Genomic DNA, 24528 nt, shown 5'->3' on the forward strand with positions numbered 1-24528 from the left:
ATCTAGAATGTGGGACCTTCTACAAGATAACTGGCCTGGTCTGTCCAAATGCTGACACCCCTAAACACGAGGGGGCTGTTCTAGATTTAGAAACAGCAACCAGATGTACTGTGTGCATCTTGACTGGATATGGATTTACTTAGAACAAAAAACAAAAAACTAAAAAAACTTTAAGAAACAAAAAACTCATAAGCCCAGCTTCAAAAGGAGTAATTGGGGAATTTTATCACTGGGGTGGAGACTGGATTTACTGTTAATTTTCTTAGGTGAGATGACAGCAGTGTGGTTCTATAAGAGGCTATCCTTAATTTTGAAGGATTTAGGGATAAAGTATCAGAAATCTCTGCAATTTACTTTGCAATATTTCAAGGGGAAAAAATTTTCTTCTGTATAGAGAGATCAAACAATGTGGCTAATGTAACAATTATTAAGTCTTAAAACAATGCTTTTGGGGCGCCTGGGTGGTTGGTTAAGCACCGGTTAAGTGTCCAACTCTTGATTTCAGCACAGGTTATGATCTCAGGGTTGTGAGATCGAGCCCTCCAACTGGCTCCATGCTGGGCATGGAGACTGCTTAAGATCCTCTTTCTCCTTCTCCTTCTGCCTCTCCCCCCCCCCCGGCAAAAAAAAAAACCCAAAAAAAAACAATGCTTTTGAAGAGACTAGAAGACCAAGTATTTGCACAGACAAGTTCAGCAATTGCCCACTCCTCACAGCCCAAGCACTAATCACAGGACTGGTTTATTAAGCCCATATTTGCAAACTCAGTGCCAGTGAACAAAACTTATTTGGCCTTTCTTGCTCCCCACCCCCAAAAAAGAGATTAGAACGCTGCACATTGTCCCTCATACCCCTGACTTGCTTCAGTAGGCAGCTCAGGACAGTTGCCCCAAGGCTGACAGCCACCCAGATGCATTGTGGGACTTGCCTGGTATCCTCAAGGTGACCAGAGTCATCATAAGCAATTTACCATTCTAAAAAAGAAGTAAGCCCTGCCCTGAGCCAAGCTGCTGAGGGGCCACATGATATTTTTTTTGACTGGGGTAATGCAAAGTAAATAATATTGCTGAAAAAAACAAGGTCACTCAAGTGGGCAGTGTACTGTTAAGTCAATGCAAATCCAAGCCAATTCCAACAGGGTTGGGGTTTTTTTTTCTTTTGCTATTGATTTTGCCATTCCTGTTCCTACTTTGTTTTTGAACTAAAATTCATGAGACAGTCAAAACCCAAGTAAAATAATTTTGAAGGTTCGGAGTCCTAGCTTACCAAACAAAGACTTATCATAAAGCTACTATATTTATTTATTTTTTTTTAAAGATTTTATTTATTTATTTGACAGAGATAGAGACAGCCAGCGAGAGAGGGAACACAAGCAGGGGGAGTGGGAGAGGAAGAAGCAGGCTCCCAGCAGAGGAGCCTGACATGGGGCTCGATCCCACAACGTCGGGATCATGCCCTGGGCCGAAGGCAGATGCTTAACCGCTGTGCCACCCAGGCGCCCCTTAAAGCTATTATATTTAAAGCAGCATTGCAGTGGTACAGTAGAAGTGGACTGTGGAACCAAAAGGAGAGCCCAAAATGAGCTTGCAAAGGAGCTGTTCAAAGGCACCAGGACCAGTGGCCATCTATGTAGAAAATCAAATACAATTAGGGTCCTCCTAACTTCTCCATCATAAATAAGATAAATCCCAGGTGGATTAGATATACAAATGTAAAAAGCAGAACTTTAAAATTTTTATTATTATTTTTTAAGATTTTTATTTATTTGTCAGAGAGAGAGAGAGAGCATAAGCAGGGGGAGTGGTAGGCAGAGGGAGAAGAAGACTCCCCGCCGAGCAGGGAGCCCAATGCGGGACTTGATCCCAGGACCCAAGATGATGAGTTGAGTTGAAGGCAGACGCTTAACTGATCGAGCCACCCAGGTATTCCTGATTTATACGTATTTTTCTATGAAAATAACCTCATAAGCAGCAGTTACACCTAGCCCTATTTTTTTAAAGATTTTATTTATTTATTTGACAGAGAGAGAGAGAGCACAAGCAGGGAGAGGGGCAGAAGGAGAGGGAGAAGCAGGCTCCCTGCTGAGCAGGGAGCCAGATGTGGAACTCCATCCCAGGACCCTGGGATCATGACCTGAGCTGAGGGCAGATGCTTAACTGATTGAGCCACCCAGGCATCCCAAAATTTCAGAATATAGTAGAATGTCAGGATAACAAAGGATTTCATTTAACGAGACATCAAAAATAAAGCCTAAAAGAAAAAAACTGGACTTCCACGTCTAAGAAGATGAGGTAGATGTATTTTTCCCCTAGATTCCCACTGAACACAACAAAAAACCCTAGACATCGTATATCAACATGAGACTCTAAGAAGTCAAGGGAAGAAGGCAGATGAGTGAGGCACCTCCGGACTCAAGGAAAGACACAGTGGTGAGTTCCCTGGGTTTTCTTTTTTAAGATTTTATTTATTTATTTGACAGAGAGAAAGAGAGAGGGGGAACACAAGCAGGGGGAGTGGGAGAGGAAGAAGCAGGGAGCCCGATGCGGGGCTTGATCCCAGGACCCTGGGATCATAACCTGAGCCGAAGGCAGACGCTTAACGACTGAACCACCCAGGCGCCCCTAGGTTTTCTTTTTGCCTCAAACATCCCAGATTTGAAGCTGAAGACGCTGGCAACCCAGAAATGCCAACAGATGACACAAAAGAGAGTCCCAACAAAAGTCTGCTCTCTTTAGCCAAAGGAGCAGGAAGGGGGTAGCCTAGCAAGACAGAAAACATTTAGACAATAACAGCTCTACTCTAGCCAAACATCACAGAAAAAACTATGTCCCCACTCCTACCCATGCCAGCAAAGGCCAAATGGAGAGCCTTAGACTTCCACCCTCCTGAGGCTGTAACAAGGCTCCCTGATATCCCCACTGGGAGCTGGGACTTTTACCTCCACCAGCCAGGAACAATGCACCTCCATGCCTACTCCTCTAGTCCCTCAGTGTCAGTGGAAACCAAGCCTAGATTTCTATGCCCATCTGAGCAGTAACCAGGAGTATCTCCCACTACCTGTGGGTCTGGTGTCAGAGGAAAACTGGTGTCAGAAGGTTTACCACTGCTCAATGGTAAAGAGGCCTAGGGAACTAGAATTCCCACTCCTACCCAGCAGTTAACAAGGACATCACCAGCCTTCAGGTGTCAAAAAAGGATGAATGGGGCAAACAAACAAAAAAATTGGGCTCTTAGGGGCGCCTGGGTGGCTCAGTCGTTAAGCGTCTGCCTTCGGCTCAGGGCCTGATCCCAGGATCCTGGGATTGAGCCCCGCATCGGGCTCCCTGCTTGGTAAGGAGCCTGCTTCTTTCTCTCCCACTCCCCCTGCTTGTGTTCCCTCTCTCGCTGGCTGTCTCTATCTCTGTCGAATAAATAAATAAAATTAAAAAAAAAAAAAGAAAGAAAAAGAAAAAGCCAGGTAAAACAGAACCAGAGTTTCAGAACAAAATACAAAACTGTTCAGGTTTCAATCAAAAATCACTCATGAGGGGTGCCTGGGTGGCTCAGTTGGTTAGACATTTGACTCCTGGTTTCAGCTCAGGTCATCATCTCAGGGTTGTGGGATTGAACTCCACATCAGGCTCTGTGCTGGGCGTGGAGCCTGCTTGGGGTTCTCTCTACCTCTCCCTCTGCCCACCGCCCCGCTCAGAACCAGGAAGATCTCGAACAGAATTTAAAGAACAATCAATAGATGCCAATACCGAGATGACAAGGATAGGTGAAAAGTAAAAGAACAGAAAAAGATACAACATGCACACGTTAATGAAGAGAAAGCAAGACAGGCTCTATCAATATCAGATCAAGTAGACTTCAGAGCAAAGACAATTACCAGAGACAGAGGAAAATTATAAAATGATAAAAGGATCAAAGCTACCAAGAATAACAATCCTAAGTGTACATGTACCAAACAACAAAGCAATAAAATTTGTGAAGCAAAAACTGACAGAATTGAAAAAAAAATAAACAAATCCACAATTCTAGCTGGAAACTTCAACACCACACTCTCAACAACTGAGAGCAACTAGAAAGAAAATCAGCAAGTATACAAAAGAATTCAAAAATATCATCAATCAACATGATCTGGTCAACATTTAGACAGCCTCCACCTGACAAGAGCAGAACACACATTCTTTTCAAATGCCCATGGAACATATATCCAGAAAAACCATGTCTAGGGCCATAAATCAAACCCTGAAAAACTTAAAAGAAATGAAATAACACTGAATGTGTTCTCTAACCACAATGGAATCAAATTAGAAATCAGTAACAGAGGGACAATAGGAAAATCTCCAAACACTCAACTATGCAACATACTTCTAAATAATCCTTGGGTCAGAGAGGAAGTATCAATGGAAATAAAAAATAATACTGAACTGAATGAAGATAAAAATACATTTGTGGGGTATGTTAAAATTTGTGGAACACAGCTAAAGCAGTACTTAGAGATGAACTTATAGCACTAAATCCACCAGAAAAAAAGGAAAAATCTCAACATGCTCCCACCAAAATAACCTTAAAAAAAAAAGGCAGAATAAACCAAAAGCAAGCACAAGGAAAGAAAGAATAAAGAGCAGAAATCAATGAAATTGAAAACAAAAATACGAAAATCAATTTAAAAAAAAACTTGATTCTTTGAAAAGATTAGTAAAATTGACAAATCTCTAGTAAGACTGACAAAGAAAAAAGACACTAATTACCAATATCAGGAATCAAACAGGATATCACTATAGATCCAGATATCAAAAACTAATGAGGGGCTGGCTCAGTTGGCAGATCATGTAATCTTGATCTCAGGGTCCTGAGTTCGAGTCCCACATTGGCTGGAGAGATTACTTTAAAAAAAAAAAAAGATAATAAAAAAGCTTTGGGGCTCCTGGGTGGCTCAGTAGGTTAAGCATCTGCCTTTGGCTTGAGTCGTGATCCCAGAGTCCTGCAATCGAGCTCCACATCGGGTCCCTGCTCAGTGGAGAGTCTGCTTCTCCCTCTCCCTGTGCTCCTCCCCCAGCTCTCTCTCACTCTTGCTCTTTCTCAAATAAATAAAATCTTAAAAAAAAAAAAAAAAAAAAGACTAGGGGCGCGTGGCTCAGTCGTTAAGCGTCTGCCTTCCCGGGGTCCTGGGATCGAGCCCTGCATTGGGCTCCCTGCTCAGTGGGAAGCCTGCTTCTCCCTCTCCCTCTCCCACTCCCCCTGCTTGTGTTCCCTCTCTTGCTGTGTCTTTCTCTGTCAAATAAATAAAATCTTTAACAAAAAAAAGACTAGACAAATAGAAACAAAACAGACGAATTCCTTAAAAAATACACACTATCAACAATTCACCCAATATCATACAAACAATTTGTATTAAAGGAAACTATTAAGGCATTTGCATTGGTAATTTAAAAACTCCCACAAAGGGGTGCCTGGATGGCTCAGTTGGTTAAGCGTCTGCTTTCAGCTCAGGTCATGAGCCCACATCGGGCTCCCTGCTTGGTGTTGAGCCTGCTTCTACCTCTGCCTCTGCCTCCCTCTCTCTCTCATGAATAAATAAAATCTAAAAAAATAAAATAAAATAAAATAAAAACTCCCACAAAAAGAAACTTCCAGGCCCAGATGGCTCCATTACCAAATTCTACCAAGTATTTAAAGAATTAACTCTAATTCTACATAATCTTTCCCAGAAAGTAGAAGGGGGAACACTTCCCTATTCATTTTTTTTTTTTAATTTTAAATAAACTCTATGCCACACATGGGGCTTGAACTCATGACCCTGAGATCAAGAGTCACGTTTTACCAACTAAGCCAGCCAAGCACCCCTCCCTACTCATTTCATGAAGGTAGCATTACCCTGATATGAAAATCAGACGAAGACAGCACCAAAAAAAAAAAAAAAAAAAAAAAAAAAGAGGGGGGGGTAATAAGGATACAGACCAATATCACTCATGAACAGACACAAAAATCTGTAACAAAACATTATCAGGGGCACCCGACTGGCTGAATCGATAGAACACGCAACTCTTGATCTTGAGGTTGTGAGTTCGAGCCCCACTGGGTGTAGACATTACTTAAAATCTTCATCAAACAGAATTTAGCAATATATAAAAAAACGTATATAGGACCAGGACCAAGTGGTACTTATTCCAGGGATGAAAGGCCAGTTCAATATTTGAGACTCAATCAACATAATCCACCATATTAACAGGCTAAAGAACAAAATCACATAATTGTATCAACTGATGCAGAAAAGGTCCCTGACAAAATTCAATACCCATTTGTGATAAACACTCTCAGAAAAACAGGAATAGAGGGGACTTTCTTGACTTGATAAAGAGCATCTACAAAAAACATACAGAAAACATTATACTTAATGGTAACATTCTGAATGCTTTCTCCTTAAGATCAGAAACAAGGCAAGGATACCTGTTCTTACCCTCTTATTTGACATAGTGCTAGAAGTTCTAGACAGCAATAATAAGGCAAGAAAAGGAAACAAAATGCATATAGATCAGAAAGGAAAAAATTTTTTTAAAAAGGAAAAAAAACTGTCCCTACTTGCAGATAACATAATCATCCATGCAGAAAATCCCAAGGAATCTACAAAATAAAATCTTAGATAAGTGAGTTTAGCAAGATCACAGAATACAAAATAATTATACAAAAATCACTCGTATTTCTACATGCTAGAAATGAACATGTAGATACCAAATTTAAAATATAATACCATTTCAATCACTCAAAAAATGAACAGCTAGGTGTAAACCTAACAAAACACATACAGGTCAAACACTGAAAAATACACAACACTGGTGAAAGAAATCAAAGATCTAAACAAACGAAGGGACATATTGTGTTAATGGTGAAAGGCTCAACACAGTAAAGGTGTCAGTTCTTGCCAACTATTATACAGATTTGTAATGGGCTAAATAATGGCCACCCAAAGATACTACGTCCTAAACTATGAAATCTATAAATGTTAGTTTACAGGAAGAGTCTCCCAGATTAATTAAATTAAGAATCTTTTTTTTTTTTTTTTTTAGATTTTATTTATTTATTTGACAGAGAGAGAGACAGCCAACAAGAGAGAGAACACAGGCAGGGGGAGTGGGAGAGGAAGAAGCAGGCTCCCAGCGGAGGAGCCTGATGTGGGGCTCGATCCCAGGACTCTGGGATCAGGCCCTGAGCTGAAGGCAGACGCTTAATGACTGAGCCACCCAGGCGCCCCTAAATTAAGAATCTTGACATAGGGAGATCCCAGGTGGGCCTTAAATCCAACCACAATTGTCATTATAAGAAAGAGGCAGAGGGAGATTATACACACCACAGAGGAAGAAGGGGACGTGAACACTGAGGAAGAGATTCGAGAGATACAGCCGCAAGCCAAAGAATGCCAGCAGCCACCAGAAAGTATAATAGACAAGGAATAAATTCCTCCCTGGGGCCCACAGGAGTACAGCCCTCGCCAACTCCTTGATTTGGGACTTCTGGTCTCCAGAGCAATGAGAGAATAAATGTATGTTACTCTAAGCCACTAAGGCTGTGGTAATTTTTTACAGCAGCCCTAGGAAACTAATTTAAGGTTTAATGCAACCCCTATCAAAATTCCAGCAAGAAATTTTGTATATATAGACAAGACCATTCTAAAATTTATATGGAGGCTGCCAGGGTGGCTCAGTCAGTTAAGCATCTGCCTTTGGCTCAGGTCATGATTCCAGGGTCCTGGGATAGAGTCCGGCATCGGGCTTCCTGCTCAGCAGGGAGCCTGCTCCTCCCTCTCCCTCTGCCCTTCCTCCCTTCTCATGCTCTTTCTCTCAAATAAATAAAATCTTAAAAAATAAAAAAAATAAAATTTATATGGAAAGTCAAAGGAACTACAATAGCCAAAAAACAATTTTGAAAAAGGAGAAAAAGAGGAATTAGTCTACCCAATATAAAAACTTGGCAAGCTGCAATAATCAAGACTGTATTAGTGGAAAGACAAACACATACATCAATGGAACAGACTGAGAATCCAGAAATAGATTTATTTTTTTTTTAAGATTTATTTATTTGAGAGACAGACTTTTAAGCAGACTCTATGCTGAACGCTGTGGGGCTCGATCCCATGACTCTGAGATCACAAATTGAGCAGAAACCAACTTAACCCACTGTGCCACCCAGGAACCCCTAGAATCCCGAAATAGATTTAAACAAGAATGCCCAACTGATTTTTGACAAAGATACAAAAGGAATTCAATGAGGGAAAATAGCTTTTTCAACAAATAGTGTAACCCAGATGTCCTTCAATGGATGAATGGTTAAACAAACTGTGGTATATCCATATCATGGAATACTAATGAGCAATAAAAAGGAATGAACTATTGATACACTAGAGAAAGTGAATGAATCTCAAGGGAATTATGGTGAGTGTACAGTGCTAATCCTAAAAAGTTACATACTATATTTTTATACATACATTATATATATGTATTACATACATTTTATTTTTATAATATTCTTGAAGTGACAAAATTATAGAAATGGAGAACAGATTAGTGGTTGCCAGGGGTTAAAGAGGCAGTCAGGGCATGAAGGAAGTAGGTATAGCTCTAAAAGGGCCACAAGGGTCTCGAAATTTATAACTGCTTTATTTCCTAAAATAGGATCTTACAAAAATACAACAGAACAGGGGTGCCTGGGTGGTTCAGTCTATTGAGTTTAGCTCCATTCATGATCTCAGGGTCACGGGATCAAGCCCTGCATCAGACTCCCCACTCAGAGCCATGCACTCTCTCTAAAAAATAAAGAAATCTTAAAACAAAACAAAACAGAACATTAAGGTATGACAAAGCTGGGTGGCTGATACTCAGGTTATGTGTAATGTTAGCCTGTGCTCTCTGAAGACTTGAAACGTAAAGGGCTTGGCTGAGTACTGTCATCTCCCAACTAATAAAAATCCTAAAACAGTCAGAACTTCCTGCTCTGTGTCTTCTTCACCACCTTCTCAGGACTGGAAAGCCCTGTCCTCATTCATGTGTCTGGCATATTCTGAATGGCATCCAGATCCCAGCCCCTGGGGCTACTGCCCCACCCCAACCCTACCCCACCCATCAACCCCATCTCTGTCCACCTCTACCTCCTGGGGCCCATGTCACTCAAGTTTACACACTCCCAGTTTCTAGGACAGCACTTGCTCCCTAAAGGCTCAGGAAAAAACACATGAAGCTGCTCTACAAAGGTATGGAAAGGGATTTGAAATTTACCTACCGTAGAAAGTCAATAAAGACATTTTATCGTTTGGCATGATCCCATCCCCTCATCAGTGCTAGATAAATACTAGGTATAACACTGTCCTCCTTCCTGTTTCCACTACCTTGTTCCACCCTAAGGCCATAGGTAACCAGGCAGTTCTCACGGGATTTCAGACCCATTTCCCCAAAAGGGACTTCTTCCAGCCAACTGGCTGTGTCACTTTTGCCCAGCACAGACTTGCCAGCAGTGTTGAATGCCACACTTCCTCAAAGGGATACCAAGTGACCAGGGACTTAGAAGCTGGGGTCCTGTGGGCACCAGCTCCAAGAACCACTTAACTCCCTGTGATCGCTGCAGAGTCCTCCACCAGGAAAGGCAAAGAAGGAAACACTCTGACTCCTCAACACGCAGGTTCACTGCACTCTGGGTAGAGGTCTTCTCCTCAGATCCCTATCAAGTGCCCCAAGTTAAAGGTTTTTCTTTGAATTCTTGTGTGTGTGTGTGTGTGTGTGTGTGTATCTCCCAGTTTCCTGACTGACTGTGCCTTTGTACCCCTTTTATAGCTTATTTTATCACTTACAATTTTTAAAATTGTCTAGGTCTTCTGTTTTATACCATTTTAAACTGTAACTTTAGAGTTTACTGTTGCATAGTGCTTCTCTTAATGGCCTTTCCTTTCTTGTACATTTTAACTCTTGTTTAGTAAAGTGCTCAACTCATCCAACACCCCCCAAGACTGGAAGCTGTGGAGGGGCAGGGACACATCTGTCACAATCACTAATGTACACCAAGCACACACACAGTTTCAGACACACACCCAATGAAGGAATGGGGTTTTTTTAGCTTCTTCCTGAGTCTTCACTCTTTAATTTACTTATTTTCTACTTCTTAGATCCAGTTGATCTTTTACTTTTCTAATCTGATTCTCCATTTAAAAATTCTCAGCTTAGGGGCACCTGGGTGGCTCAGTCGGTTGGGCGTCTGCCTTCGACTTGGGTCATGATCTCAGGGTCCTGGGATCCAGCCCCAGGTGGGGCACGCTGCTTAGCAGGGAGTCTGCTTCTCCCTCTCCCTCTGCAGCTCCCCCCTGCTTGTGCTCCCTCTCTCTCCCTCTCTCTCTGTGTCAAATAAATGAATAAAACTCTTTTTAAAAAATTCTCAGCTTATTTGAAAACAGCAACAGTATGAGACACACCCTGTCCTACCAAGAACATAAGCTCAGTCTGCTATCTGCGGACACATGACGACATGGGGTATCTGTTTCATGGGCATGACTAAGCGGCTCTACATTTAGCAAGCAGGCAATGTCCAGGGCACAACTCCAACTGCTATATGTTAGTTTTCCATGCTCTGGGGAGAAAAGATCTTTTGGAAAGTTGGCAAAAAGCAGCCTTGTGTCTTTCTGACGCTGGCTTCCTATAAGCAAGGGTCACTTCTCCCCATGCTAAGAACTTGGCAGGCTGCTTTCAAACACCCAAACTAGGACATCCCATTGGAAGGTTTTTACAGAGTCTCTTACTCACACACTTGATCATTCAGAGATGGAGGCACTCCAGAGATCCTCCTCCTCGTTTTTTCAGGGAACAAGGCCCCAAGAGAGGTAACATTCAACCATGGTCACACAGAGTCTGTGGCCAGAATATGGAGAAGGTGCTCAGGAACTAGAGAAAGACTCAGGCAGAATCACCCAGTCTTCCTGACACAGCCACTCATTTTAATACTGCATACGTGCACTCACATTATACCCTCTAGAACACCAGGAAGTGCTCAGGGCAGCCCAAGAATACGTTATGTCTCAGCTGAACTCACCACTATCTGGCTAACAGAAGCTGCCGAAGATCTCCTATTGAAAAATGGGTAGTGGGAATGGGTAACTCACTCCCTCTGTACCAGTACCCAGTGCAGTGCCTGCCACTAAGTCTGAGTTCGGTGCTGCCCTCGACGCCAGTGAAATACAACTCTGTGAAGAGGGACCTTCCCAGAGCCTTGGTGAAGCCCCCGGCTCTCTAAACACATGTTCAACAGCCATGAGAAAAGTGTGAAAAAAGGACATAGCTGCCAGGCAGCAGCTCCATCCCTTAGTTCCAGGCATTCCACCCCAGGGGGCAGAGAAACCTTAAAAGTGTTATATAGCCTGCAAAACCTGGGCACAGCACAGCCCTTTGGGACACTGCTATCCCACAGCAGCCACTCAGGCTGCCCTCTCCTCCTTCTCTTGGTAAAACCCTGCGCTCCTGCCCCAAGCGCCAGCAGCACCAGGGAAGAGAGCCCCACGATACCCTAGGTACCCATCCCACCCCTCCCTGGGCCAGATGAACATTCAGCACCTAACAGCACCACTGAGGCAGCACTCCCACAGCGCTGTCCAAGAATATCTGAGCAGGGGAACCCCGCACCAGGCTCCTGGGGTATGGGCCCCCAACAATGAAAGGACAGTCTGGGGTAGGAAGCCCAGGGGCCCCAGATCTTGAGACTCATTTCAGATAAGTGTCCTCACTCTCAGGAACCAGATCTAGTTGGGGTTGGAGCTGGCAGTCCCCTGCATCTCCCAATGGCCATGCCAATGCTTTCTTTCTCCAACTGTGACTTTGGGGACTTGCCAGTGATAAGGGAAAAAAAAAAAAGTCAAGTTTTCAGCAATGCCTAAAAGGTGGTGTCCTTCGTAAACCAAATATTTAACATCTGCCTTGGAGGAAAGTGTACTTTAAGTTTACCAAGTCAGTCAGCAAGGGACACAACTAGGGAATCAAAAGCATTATAGAGCAATAGGCGAGGACCCCAAGCTTCCGGGGGCCAAGTTCAGCAGGAATCCTTCTGGCCCTTCCTGTCACCAATACTAATCCCCAGCTATATGTGACTGAAGTACATGCCTTGTTTTGGGGGGGCGGGGAGGGGGAGGATATATGCCCGTGAGGAACAAGGCCTTGTGACCCTACTCTGTCTAGACAATCTCAGGTCCCTGGGAACTAGAAGATTTTACTGGAAGCCCAGCTCCAGCAAAAAAAGCAGCTCTCTTCTGCTCAGCCTGCCTCCCCAGAGCTAATGAGTGCCCCATGCACACAGGAAGCTCAGTCAGTAAACGCTTTCCACTCAGTAAATGCAAGGAACAAATGCATATGTGGCACGGACTCAATTCATAGTAAACTTAATGTTTCCTCATATGCAAAAAAGCCCACAGGGAAATGAAACTAAGATATCTTAACTAAAATTCTGGAAGAACAGCTCCCTACTAGTTTTTGCTTTCTAAGAATGAAGGAAAAGTTGTGAGCTCAATCCATTACTAACTACACAAAATGAGGCTGAGGCAGGGCACCCCACCACTCCCAGGAACTGCTACTCCCCAATAGCCAGGTTACCTAAAAACTGTACTTAAACTCTCAAACTGCTTCTATTCGCCGTAGTAATTAAAACATTTAAGGGAAATGGGACTATCTTTTTAAACCAGACAAATAATAAAATTCCATGTCCCTGTTTCAAATGGTTTTGAAAAAGTCAAAAGTAAAACCAACTGAAACAACCCCTTGAGGTTCCATCTAGCAAAAATGCTTTTGTCCAGGGGCACCTGAGTGGCTCAGTGGGTTGGGCGTCTGACTCTTGGTTTGGCTCAGGTCATGATCTCAGGGATGCGAGGTTCCCCCCCCTTCAGCTCCTTGCTGGGTGTGGAGCCTGCTTAAGATTCTCTTTGCCTCTCCCTCTGCCCCTCCCCACCCCTCACTATGCTCGTGTGCATGCTTACCCTCTCTTTTAAAAAAATAAATAAAATAAAATAAAAGCTTTTGTGCAGACACTCGGAAGTTAAAATTAAATGTCAGTTAAATGTCAGTCTAACATTAATATAAAAATTCTGGAGGGTTAACCAGTTTAAAACTGCTCAAACTGATGGCCAACAGGATGTACTCCACACAATGGAAAACAATAGTGTGAAGTCACTGTTTATTTGGGTTCTGAATACCAAAAAGACAGGCAGCTTTCTCTGCTTTGAGTTAAAAACAGGCTTTTTCACTCTTTAGCATCAGATGAGAAAGGTGTTGAACCAAGTCACTGGTGAAGATTCAAGGTGTTACCTCAAAAGCGCTCACAGCTCTGGAGGCAGATGAGGACTCCCTGACAGGAGGCACGTTCCTGCCTGGCCCATGCGCTGTGGGAATCTCGCCAGAGGTATGGGGGCAGACCCACAGAGACACCATCAGGGAGCTGGAGAACCCACTAAAGGAGTCTAGGGTTAAATACACAGCAAGACACTTAAAGGAAAAATATGTGGAAGAAAAAAATTACCTCTGAGAAGCAAGCACTACATAATCATCTACTAGAAAAGCTGCTTCAAACTTTTCTCACTTGGAAAACTTTTGCAAATTCTCACTTACCACAGAGGTGCAGGAAGGGCAATGGTTTCTGCTGATGGTGGTTTGGTTTTTTTCAACAAAGGCAGGAAGGAAGCAAAGGTTTAATACCTGGGTACAAACTCAGGTGCAAACATGTCCTGGAGGACGAGAAGGAATAGGCTCAAAAACCCAGGGCTGCAGGCCATTCTCCACTGGACCGTGGTTTTTCATCTGGGTCAATTTTTCACATCTTCTGTGACAAAACTCACTGAGAAACAGTTCATTCTACACTCCACTGACCTCAGTATGCCGTGTGCTGTTAAACATTACTCACTACTCAACTGAACACTTAAAAATGATTAACATGGTAAATTCTGTTAGATGTTTTTTACCACAACTTAAAAAAAACTTTAATGGGTAACATGGTAAATTTTGTCATGTATTTTTATCACAGTTATAAATAAATATTTTTTAAAAATACATTACTGGGGCACCTGGGTGGCTCAGTCGGTTAAGTGACTGCCTTTGGCTCGGGTCATGATCCCAGGATCCTAGGATCTAGCCCAGCATCAGGCTCCCTGCTCAGCAGGGAACCTGCTTGCTTCTCCCTCTCCCTCTGCCTGCCAGTCCCCTGCTTGTGTGTGCATGCTCTCTCTCTCTCCCCCTCTCTGTCAAATAAATAAATAAAATCTTAAAAGAACAAAAAAACCCCACACATACATTACTCAGAGTCACACCAATTAGACTTCAGAAAAAACACTTCTGAGGCTTAGGTCCAGTCTTAATCGATGCCCAGGTAGGGCACTGAGAACAGAAACGGATAACTGAGCCCAAAGACAAGGACCATCTGGCTATAGCAGCTGGAGCGAGAGGTGGGGGGGAGGTGGGAGTAAGTGTGAGAGGTCGGCGGCCAGACTCAGCAGAATCCAAGTGAGAATGAATTACCACATGCGCGTACCCGTGTGGCATCCAAGAACCCAATTAAAGCAAATTACAATTATCTCAAGACAGCCCAACAATAATTACTCTTCAGTGCATATTTACCGACTACCTACCCTGTGCTCGGAGTGAAGCATCATCTGCTATGCATGCAGCCTTCTCAAATTTCATACAAAAATACTCAATTAAGATTTACACACATTACTAAGTCATAAAGCACAAGAGAGAAAACTAAGTACTTATATACTATAAATCGGCAAATTTACAAACACCAAGTAGGTGCTTACTGGAAACTAAAAAGTTTCCTTGTGACTCCCCAGACATCCCCCCGGCTATCCAAACCCCTCTCCATCTCAGCACGAACGTAGAGCAGGACTACGTTTTGAGGGCAGGATGGTCAATGTCTGTCTGCGTCAAGGCCGGATGCCGAGGGCTGCCCAGAGAGGAAAGGAGGCAGAAGAGGTCCACTGCTGGGGTCTCGGCAACATGTCCTCTCCTGCCCTCTCCCCTAGTAGATGCTTAGCATCAAGCAGGCACTCGGCAGACGTCAGAGTATAGGGAACCAGTTTCCACTGAATCCCTGAAATGATTCACTAAGCACAAAAGAAGTCACCACCTGATTTCACACTTTGAAGTTAAAAGCGGACTTTCCTGATTTTTTTCCATTATACTACAAAAGATTACAAATAAGTGCCATCACTCAAAACTAATATGCTCATCTGACTTCGATGAATTAAGCTGAGAAAAAGTGTGCTGACGGCTGGCCTTCCTGACCTAATTGGCTAATCAGACTCCAAAACGGAGGAGTGAGAGGAAACACCGAAGTGGGCCCAGCACCCCCAGCTCCCTAGTCCGGTCCCTCCTTACCCAGCCCTTGGCCCTGCCAGCAGCCTCACAACACAGATGCCAGAGAGGGGCGTCCTCACCCTGGTGAACGGGGGTTCTTGCACCTTCCCTGGAAGCCTGCCGCTGCACCCAGTGTTTATCTAGGCACATACTTCAACCTTCAGTATTTAAAGTCATGACCTGCTCTGGCTACGCTCTTGTTTTGGGCCACATTCTTACGGCTCAACCACCAAGAGTATTTCAGCCATGCCAGAAACTGCCAGACCTACAAACCTTGTTTATGAAAGGACAAGACACAACTAGCACCCACTCCATTTGCTCAGGCTTTCTTGCTAGCTGAATTCCTTCCCTCCCACATATGGCTCTAATTGGCCCTTCTACCCACCTCAGCCTTGCAACAACTATAAAATCTAAATCATTACAAACCTCTCTGGTCGGTTTTAGAGGCATGCTTCCGAAGGCTGTAGAAAAACAGCCAAAAGATGGCCTTGCAGACTCTCGGAACTTCTGCTCTGTAAAGCCGCGGCTACGCCATCATCAGGCAGTGAGGAGTAGGCAAGGCCAATGCTGGGCAGGACAGGGACGCCTGACGCACGGACCTCACAACCAGGCTTGCCTAGAGTGGCACCTGAGAGCACCGGCTCCCAGCGAACGGGCGAAGGCAACACTCCTGGGCCAGGTTCCTGCACTGCTAGCCTTTTCCAGCAGAGGATGCTGGGCCACTCCTCAAGGAGATTCAGAGAATCGAAATCTCATTTCTGCTCAGATTTAGAGAAATGTATCCAGTTCAGGCTCCTCCCCACCAGGTATGCTGGATCTTCCATCTTATCAATATAGTGCAGGTCTTGGGCGCCTCAGTCAGTTAAGCGGCCAACTCATAATTTCCGCTTGGGTCACGAGTCAGAGCCTCACATTAGGTATAGAGATCACATTTCACACACACACATACACACACACACACACACACAGTGAGCACAAAGGCACCCTGCCCTTCCCAGTCTCCATGTAGTTATCTGCACTGGGAGCTGACTACTTAAAGGACCTCTTCGGTAAGCAGAAAATTTATCTTTGTCCTCTCGTTGTATACCAGTCCAGTGAATCTTAAATCAAAAGTTCTGTAGTTCTGTTTTGTTTTGTTTTGTTTTTTAAGCTCTGGGGCCTTAAGAATAGACCTAATTAAGAGTCAGGAACCTCCTCTTTGCTTTTCTTTCATGCATGAATCAAGAGGACGCTATCAGGGGTTTCACAGCAACACACACCTACCAGGCTAGCCCCTCTCAGAGCCATGGGGACAGTCACTGCCCTCCCTGCTCAGAACTTGCTTGGTGAGTAAGAGGAAAAGACCAGGAAGGTAGAGAGGTCACAGGCGAGAGAGAGAGAGAGAGAGAGAGAGAGAGAGAGAGAGAGAGAGAGGGAGAGAATGAGAGCTCTAATGTCTATTGCCTCACATTAAGCTGCCCTGCAGAGCTTGACTGATAAAACAGGATTTGGCCTTTGTCCCTCCACTTATCCCTCCACCTTAGTTATCTCTTGATAAGATTTCTATAAGGGAAGAGTGGGAAATGCAGAGATAAAACAGTCAAAGCAGCAACCAACAGGGAATGGGGGAGAGTTCCCTCCACACCCTTGCTGACTTGTTCATCCTGGGGCAGTTAAGACAGGCTGGCCTTGAGACATTTCTTACCTGGTTGAGAAAATGACCACAAAAACCACAGCCCTCACTCTCACTCTGTCGATCCCTCTGTAGGAACCCTTCAGGATCTCACGGACTGTTACAACCCAAATTAAGTGTCCCACCCAGCAACCTGCCCTCAGAACAGGAGAGGGAGCAAACAGGAAGCCACAGGCTCCTTAGAGCCGATTCTCATCCCAAGGGAGGGAGCGGCCCTCCAGTCCCTCTGCGGGCCTTAGGTCATTAACCATGTGCAACCAGTGCTTAAAGGAGAATCCAGATTTCCTTAGGACAAAGAACTGAAAATATAGCAAGTTCATCAGTTACCAGTTTATTCATGTAGAGAGTTAGAGTTTCGTCTTTTTTTTTTTTTAAATAATCAAGCTCTCATAATCCACAGACACCTCAAAAAGTCACTCAAGCTCTCTACATGCACAAAGGCTAAGAAGCAGGAAGTCAGCCAGCACACTCTTGAAACCAGAGTTTCCACCTCTCAAACCCCAAGGGTTAGTGAAGCGGCAAATCGGAGCAGCGGCTTCTGGGAGGGTAACCCTATAAAGCAAGCAAGCAACTATAGGTAAGTCACAGAGGGCTAATTTAAAGTCTGCAAATCCATTTTTTAGATTACTTGTAATGCATCCAGGGATCTCAGCTATCTTCTGCTTTGACAGACTAACTACTTGGTAGTGAATTTGTCACTGACCGTGGAGCTAAGGAAGTGAGAGGGCTCACCTCCCCGACTCACTAAGCACCTCACACAGGACCAGTGTGCACCTGCCTGGTACTGGTTACCTCCCCGTGGCTCATGCCCTGCTGGATGACTCCACGACACTGACTGCGGCGCCTGGATACCAAGGCCTGCAAGTGGTTAGTGCACAGCAATGATGGGCCTCGACACAGCGGGCTTTAAAGAAATCATTTCCAAAACATTCTGAAGGAGAGTGAACATGTTCTAACTTCATTCACCCCTCGACAGCAAAGAAGTAGTCCTGCCCAACAGAACCTCAGGTGTGACTGTCCTCTGGGTATGGGGCAGGCAAGAGGTCAGTGACTATCAGAGGTCCCAGCACTCCAGAGAACAGAGCAACAGAGGGGTAATGGGGCAACAGCGATTTTTCTGGCCAACAGGATTTTTTAAAAATTATTTTATAATCTAATTTTTTAAAATTATTTTATAATCTAAGTTCATTCTCAGAAGCCTTTTTTTCTAGGCAAATACAGAATAAAATAACACCAACTACAACAATAATAGCATGGACAGATATAATTTGGACAAATGGCAAATTAAATAATGATACTTGGTATCTATTTTGCTCTTTAGATGAAAGACACGGGATAAATATTACAGAAACACGTACTGTTCGCTTTTGCAGTAATTACTTTTCTTTTTTTTTTTTTTTTAAAGATTTTATTTATTTATCTGACAGAGATAGAGACAGCCAGCGAGAGAGGGAACACAAGCAGGGGGAGTGGGAGAGGAAGAAGCAGGCTTATCGCGGAGGAGCCTGATGTGGGGCTCGATCCCAGAATGCCGGGATCACGCCCTGAGCCGAAGGCAGACGCTTAACCGCTGTGCCACCCAGGCACCCCAGTAATTACTTTTCTTTCTCCATAAGCACCTTGCTCTAACAAGAACATACATGAGAGGAATATTTTGATAATTTTTATTCAACAAATTTGGACCACGTACTCAGTATCAGATACTGTCCTACCTTCCCTACCTGTTCTTTAATTCCAAACCCATTCCATTTGTGTTTCAATCTCTCCAGAAAGAACAATATAAAATGAAAATGCCTATTTCTTACTTAGAAGATCAAAGTCTCAAAAAAAAATTATATGAGCTTCTCTTGTTTCCCAATAAAAACTTGCCCCACTAGACTGAATGTCCACTGAGGGCCAGAACAGGGCCTAATTCACCTGGGTCCTAAGCTCAGACTGGTTCAGTGGGAGACAAACAGCAAGGCCTGGACAGAGGGGAGGAGAATGTAGGTCAGCACCAACCACGGAAAGCCAAGGCCTCAGAGTATGGCCTCTATTTCCTAGACCAGTCTGTCCATCCAAGAACACTGGGAAGGAAAGGGACAGGAGGATCCAGGCAGACACCTGCTTTTGCTTGGTCTTTCGTGGGAGATGAGCCCACTGTCACCACCCAATGATGTGAGTCAAGACCCAGCCTTCCAGTCAAGTTCAAAAATAGGTCAAAGACCTCACCACCTGGCACAAAAAGAAGTACTCATAAGCGGTCATTAAGTGGAATTTTCTTCTAGCTCCCTCTCGCCCTCCCGCTCCCAGTCCCCAAATGCTGCTTCCTCCGGGAATCTGCCAAACTCAGCCCTTTAGTATCTCACGAGCCCTCCAACACGCCTTTCCTACTTTGTTAAATTCTCAGCTCTGATTTGCCCACGTAGTCTAATGATGGCACAGGGAGGACACGGGTCAGACCCAAGTCTTCCCATGACACTGGCATCCGCTTGGGGGAGAACTATGTCAAGACCCCCTGAAACACAGGGGACATGTGCTCCACTGCCTCAAGGGACACTGCACCATTCGTTCAAACAGTCATGGACACTGCCTGGGGAGCTGGATTTCAGGGTCCCTGGTATCGACATCCAGGGATAGCCTTCCTCTTTAGAGATCAGTTCAGTGGTTCTGATAATATCCCTACCAATTGAGTAGCAATACATTCTTTTTGAGCAGGCAGGGTGTTCTTTTATTTTGTTGCTAGAGTCCAGCTTACTCTGATGATACCATGTTCACTTGTTCCACATACAACAAAAATCAAAAACTGGACACTCACAAAACTCCTTTATTCAACTGCAACATGATTAAGTAACTGAATACAAAATTAGTTTTAGAAGACTTTCAGTAAATAAAAAGATGTACCCTGCATCTGTACCTTGGTTTTAAATGACATTTCAACTAAAAGGCACCAAGGCTCCTTGTGGAAAGGGCTGATATCAGGCTGGGGCAAGGAGGCTGGAATGTCTAGTTGCATCAGAAAGGGAGTGCTCCAACAACGATGGGGACATGTCAAAAGAACACAGAAGGGACACCTGCTACCAAACCTAGGACACTCTGGGCATCAAAATAATGACAAGAATCATACTAAGTTAGCAATATGAACTAATAAGCCAATAACCCAATGAATAAATAAATGGGGGAGCCAAGAAAGCTCTTCTTAGGATAAGATGACACCAATACAGAAGGAATGATCTTAGAAGTATCAACAGATGCTCCAGGTAGAAGGTCAAAGTTTAAGGAAAAACAGGATAGCTACACAGTCTCAAAGCGTCCCGCCATAAACTACTTACTAATGGCAAAGGGAAAAACAGCAACTTTAAAGTAGAGAAACTTCTTAACCAGTGCTGATCATCAGAAACAAGCTGCATCTCAGGGCACCTGGGTGACTCAGTCAGTCAAGCGTCTGACTCTTGATTTTGGCTCGGGTCATGATCTCAGGGTCCTGAGATCAAGCCCCAGGCCCTGCATTGGGTTCTACCTCAGTGTGGAGTCTGCTTGGGATTCTCACTCCCTCTCCCTCTGCCCCTGCCCATACGAAAAACAGAGGGGCGCCTGGGTGGCTCAAGTCGGTTAAGTGACCGACTCTTGATTTTGGCTCAGGTCATGATCTCGGGGTCATTAAATCAAGCCCCACATCAGACTCCACAGTCAGTGCAGAGTCTGCTTGTCCCTCTTCCTCCCTCTCTGCCCCCCCCACCCTCTTTCTCAAATACATCCTTAAAAAAAAAAAAAGAAAGGAATGTGGGGCATGGTCCACCTCCCCTCTCAGGACCTCAATTCTTCCCTGGCAGAGCAGGGCTATTCATCAACGGTTGTGAGGCAAAGTCAGCACTTGAGCTCTGTAAACTGTGACAGCCTATGGAACCCTAACCCCACCACTTACTTCACACCCCAGCACTCTGCCCACTAGCATTCCAGGGTCCAGGCACCAAATTCCCAGACTGCATGATTCAAAACACACATCCCACTAGGCCCCCGAGCCCTCCAAGTTTATAAGGGGAAATGGGGGTATTTTAAAAGCATTTTCCTCCCAGAAACACTACAAACACAAAAAAAGGGCTTTGTTTATTTGTTTTAAAAGTGACTTGGGTTATAATGGAAGAAAATGTCACACTGGGGCCTGAAATTACTACACTGGGCTATGTTTGCTTAAGATTAAAAATAGTTTCATCTTCCCTTCCCAGGAGCCTTCCCTCCTGGAAGAAAAAACCCCGACTAGACCATCACCAAGTTCAGAGGTCCCAGAGCTACATGCCAAGATCTAGGCAGGCTTAACCTAGTGTATCTCAGCATCAGATTCCCACTAACAATTTTCGATCACGACTTGGAAGATATACAGCAAGCCTCACAATGATGCTATCAGCTGTCCTGCAGGCTTAATGCAACAAAAGCTAATTCATATGGGGGCAAAACCAACTCTTGGTTTAGACTCAGGTTATGATCTCAGGGTCCTGGGGTAAAGCCCTGTGTCGGGTGAGGTGGGGGGGAGTCTGCTTGGGGATTCTCTCCCTCTGCCCCTCCCCTATATGTGTGCGCATGCTCTCTCTCTCTCTCAAATAAATCGGTAGGTCTTCAAAAACAAAAAAACAAAAGATTCTCTCCCTCTGCCCCTCCCCTTCTTCTAAAAAAACAAGTAATTCATATGGAGGTAAAACAAATTCCAATAATACAATAGGGCACAAGTGAAAAATAGGCTTCTTTCCCAGGCCCTCTGGTGAGCAAGCTGGGTTTCTTCAGTAGCTGTCCACAAATGGTACATTTAATGTGTTTCTAAATCCATAAATAAGTACATCAATCTTTGATTCATTCTTTTTTTTTTTTTAAAGTAGGTTCCACACTAGGCTTTTTTTTGTTAAGCTGTCCACAAATGACATATTTAATGTGTCTCTAAATCTATAAACAAGTACATCTCTCTTTAATTCATTCATTTTTTTAAAGTACACTCCATGTGGAGGACCTGGGTGGCTCAGTCGGTTAACCTTCTGCGTTTGGCTCAGGTCATGGTCCCAGGGTCCTGGAATCGACCCCCGCATGGGGCTCCCTGCTCAGCGAGAAGCCTGCTTCTCCCTCTCCCATTCCCCATTTGTGTTCCCTCTCTCGCTCCCTCTCTCTCTGTGTCGAATAAATAAATAATTTAAAAAAAACTAGGCTCCATGCAAGCCCAATGAGGGGCTTGAACTAACGACCCTGAGATCAAGACCTGAGCTGAGATCCAGTCAGATGCTTAACTGACTGAACCACCTAGGCACCCCTCTCTTTAATTCATTTTTTTTTTTAAAGATTTTATTTATTTGAGAGACAGCGCAAGTGTGAGCAGGGGCAGCCGGGGGGGGGGGCGGGGGCGCTGAGGGAAAAGCAGATTTCCCACTGAGTAGGGAGCCCGACGCGGGGCTTGATCCCAGGACCCTGAGATCATGGCCTGAGCCGAAGGCAGATGCCCAACCGAATGAGCCACTCAGGTGCCCCTCTTTAATTCATTCTTTTCTTTATTTTTTTAAGATTTTATTTATTTGCCAGAGAGAGAGAGAGAGAAAGCACAAGCAGGGGGAGTGGCAGGCAGAGGGAGAAGCAGGCTCCCTGCTGAGCAAGGAGCACGAAGCAGGACTCAACCTCAGGACCCTAGGATCATGACCTGAGCCAAAGGCAGCCGCTCAACCGGCTGAGCCACCCAGGCGCCCCTCTTTAATTCATTCTTAAAGCTCAAATGAAATCACGTATTTCATAACTGTTACTCTTTAAATTTTACTAGAACTGGGAGACCTCAGCCCCCTGGCTGCACCGACCTCCTCACTCACCCTAGCTGCCTGTAGCACATCTAGGTGTCTGCATCCTGCCTGTTCTGCTCTCGAGGACGCTCTCACTTTTACACCTGCATTCTTCTGGGAGGAAATCTGAACATAAAATCCTCGATGTGGAAATCAAATCAAATTAGAATTGACAAATATTGGCAAAATGCCTTCAATTTAGGTTTCTGCCTTAAAGATTGAGTGACTTTTCCCTTACTTTCACTAGAACTGAAGTATTGGCAAACTCCTTCATTAACAACATAAGAGGAAGGAGGGTGGGACGGGTTGAAACACAGGAGAGAGCAGTTTGCCCCTCTCGTATTGCTCGACTATTGGCCACGATGGGCAGCAGGTACCATACATTCAAACCGGGAGTAGAGGTGCTTCATGGTCAGTCAGCATGGCAGTATGGGAGGGTGAGCATCCAGACGACTAATGAATCAAAACATGTGCTATGTTTTTCTAGTCAAACTTGACTACCTCAGAGGAAAATTGCTATGGAGAATTTATGGGCGAATGACTCCAAATAATAAGGTGTTTGTAGTGCTCTTTGCTCCCATTGTTGCTTCCCTGGACCAGCCCTCTGAACCAGGCCACCTCCTGGGCCCACCCCAGAACAACTCCAGTGCTGAACACAAGGACAGGGGAGGGAAGCAGAGACTATTTTGGGGCTCTCAAGTCTAATCTTCATCCTGTGGTTTCACTGTTCTGAAAAACATTAACCTTCTTACAGCATTAGGTCCAAATCTAAGTTTGATGCCTGCTGTCCTTCAACTGCGGAGCAGGGCCTGACAAGGAATGCTGGAGCCCAGCTGTTCTGGAGGTGGCACGCTCCACTCTTGGGGCCCTGGGGAAAGAACCATCTATCCCAAGCCAGTGCAGCCATCTGGGACAGGCAGTCTGCACCTAAGCAGAGAAGTACTCACCAGTTCACGCTCATCTTTCTCTCAGATCAGCCTGACTTATATACATGGACAATCGACCCAACAGAAAGTGGTGCCCACAACAGCAACGGACATTCCAAAGTCCTAAAGTGACCTTCCCAACTCTATTTTCATGCTCGTTCCTGGTTCAAAGGCTGCCTGGAAAAACCGGGTGACCTAGGCAACTTCACCAAGATGAGGAGTAACAGGAACTGGGAGCCATACTCTGCCATGAGGACCAGGATACAAACCCTGGAGAACACCAGGACTAGAGAGAAGGAGCATGAGGCCCCTCAGCAGACATTATGGTTACATTATCTTCTAGAGCCATACACCAAACTACTGAGGGAGGAAATGACCGGTGCCTGAGACATGGTTCAAAATTATGTGGGGTGGGGTAGTGGTTGGAAGTGTGAGTAGGGATTCACTGTACTAGTCTTTGAGTGTACCTGAAATTCTCCATAATAAAAAGTTCAAAAATAAAATACAGTAAGAGGCATATATACAAAATTCCCAGTAATTAAAACATCAAATATATCCAGCAATTCATTCTTAGGTATACGCCAATAGAAGACATGGACAATGCCTGATTTCAAGCTACATTACAAAGCTGTGATCACCAAGACATCATGGTACTGGCAAAAAAACAGACACATAGATCAATGGAACAGAATAGAAAGCCCAGATATGGACCCTCATATCCATGGTCAACTAATCTTCGACAAATCAGGAAAAAATATCCAATGGAAAAAAGACAGCCCCTCAATAAGTGGTGC

The 24528-nt window shown here is 44.4% G+C and overlaps 1 protein-coding gene and 1 long non-coding RNA gene across 6 annotated transcripts in view; one reads left to right on the top strand and one right to left on the bottom strand.

Annotated features, from left to right (window-relative positions):
• The window catches only part of DAG1 (dystroglycan 1), a 65374-nt gene that overhangs the window by 19674 nt on the left and 21172 nt on the right, over window positions 1-24528 (bottom strand). Inside the window, exon 1 of one of the 4 annotated variants that reach the window (XM_008703783.2) lies at window positions 15777-15925. The exons of the other annotated variants lie outside the window; for them this stretch is intronic. The gene's annotated coding sequence lies outside the window, so the exon portion shown is untranslated. Of the gene's footprint in view, window positions 1-15776; window positions 15926-24528 lie in introns of those variants that run through there. 4 annotated transcript variants of the gene reach the window in all.
• LOC121102505 lies at window positions 16285-18375 on the top strand. Of its 2 annotated transcripts, XR_005834556.1 has the most exons (4): window positions 16312-16399; window positions 16576-16675; window positions 17423-17599; window positions 17694-18375. It is a non-coding gene; the product is annotated as an uncharacterized LOC121102505 (long non-coding RNA). The 2 variants fall into 2 exon arrangements; XR_005834557.1 differs by lacking the exon at window positions 16576-16675 and having other exon boundaries at window positions 16285-16399; window positions 17423-18375.

This window comes from Ursus maritimus, unplaced genomic scaffold (assembly GCF_017311325.1).
Source record: "Ursus maritimus isolate PB19 unplaced genomic scaffold, ASM1731132v1 scaffold_14, whole genome shotgun sequence".
In the NCBI taxonomy this organism is placed as follows: domain Eukaryota; kingdom Metazoa; phylum Chordata; class Mammalia; order Carnivora; family Ursidae; genus Ursus; species Ursus maritimus.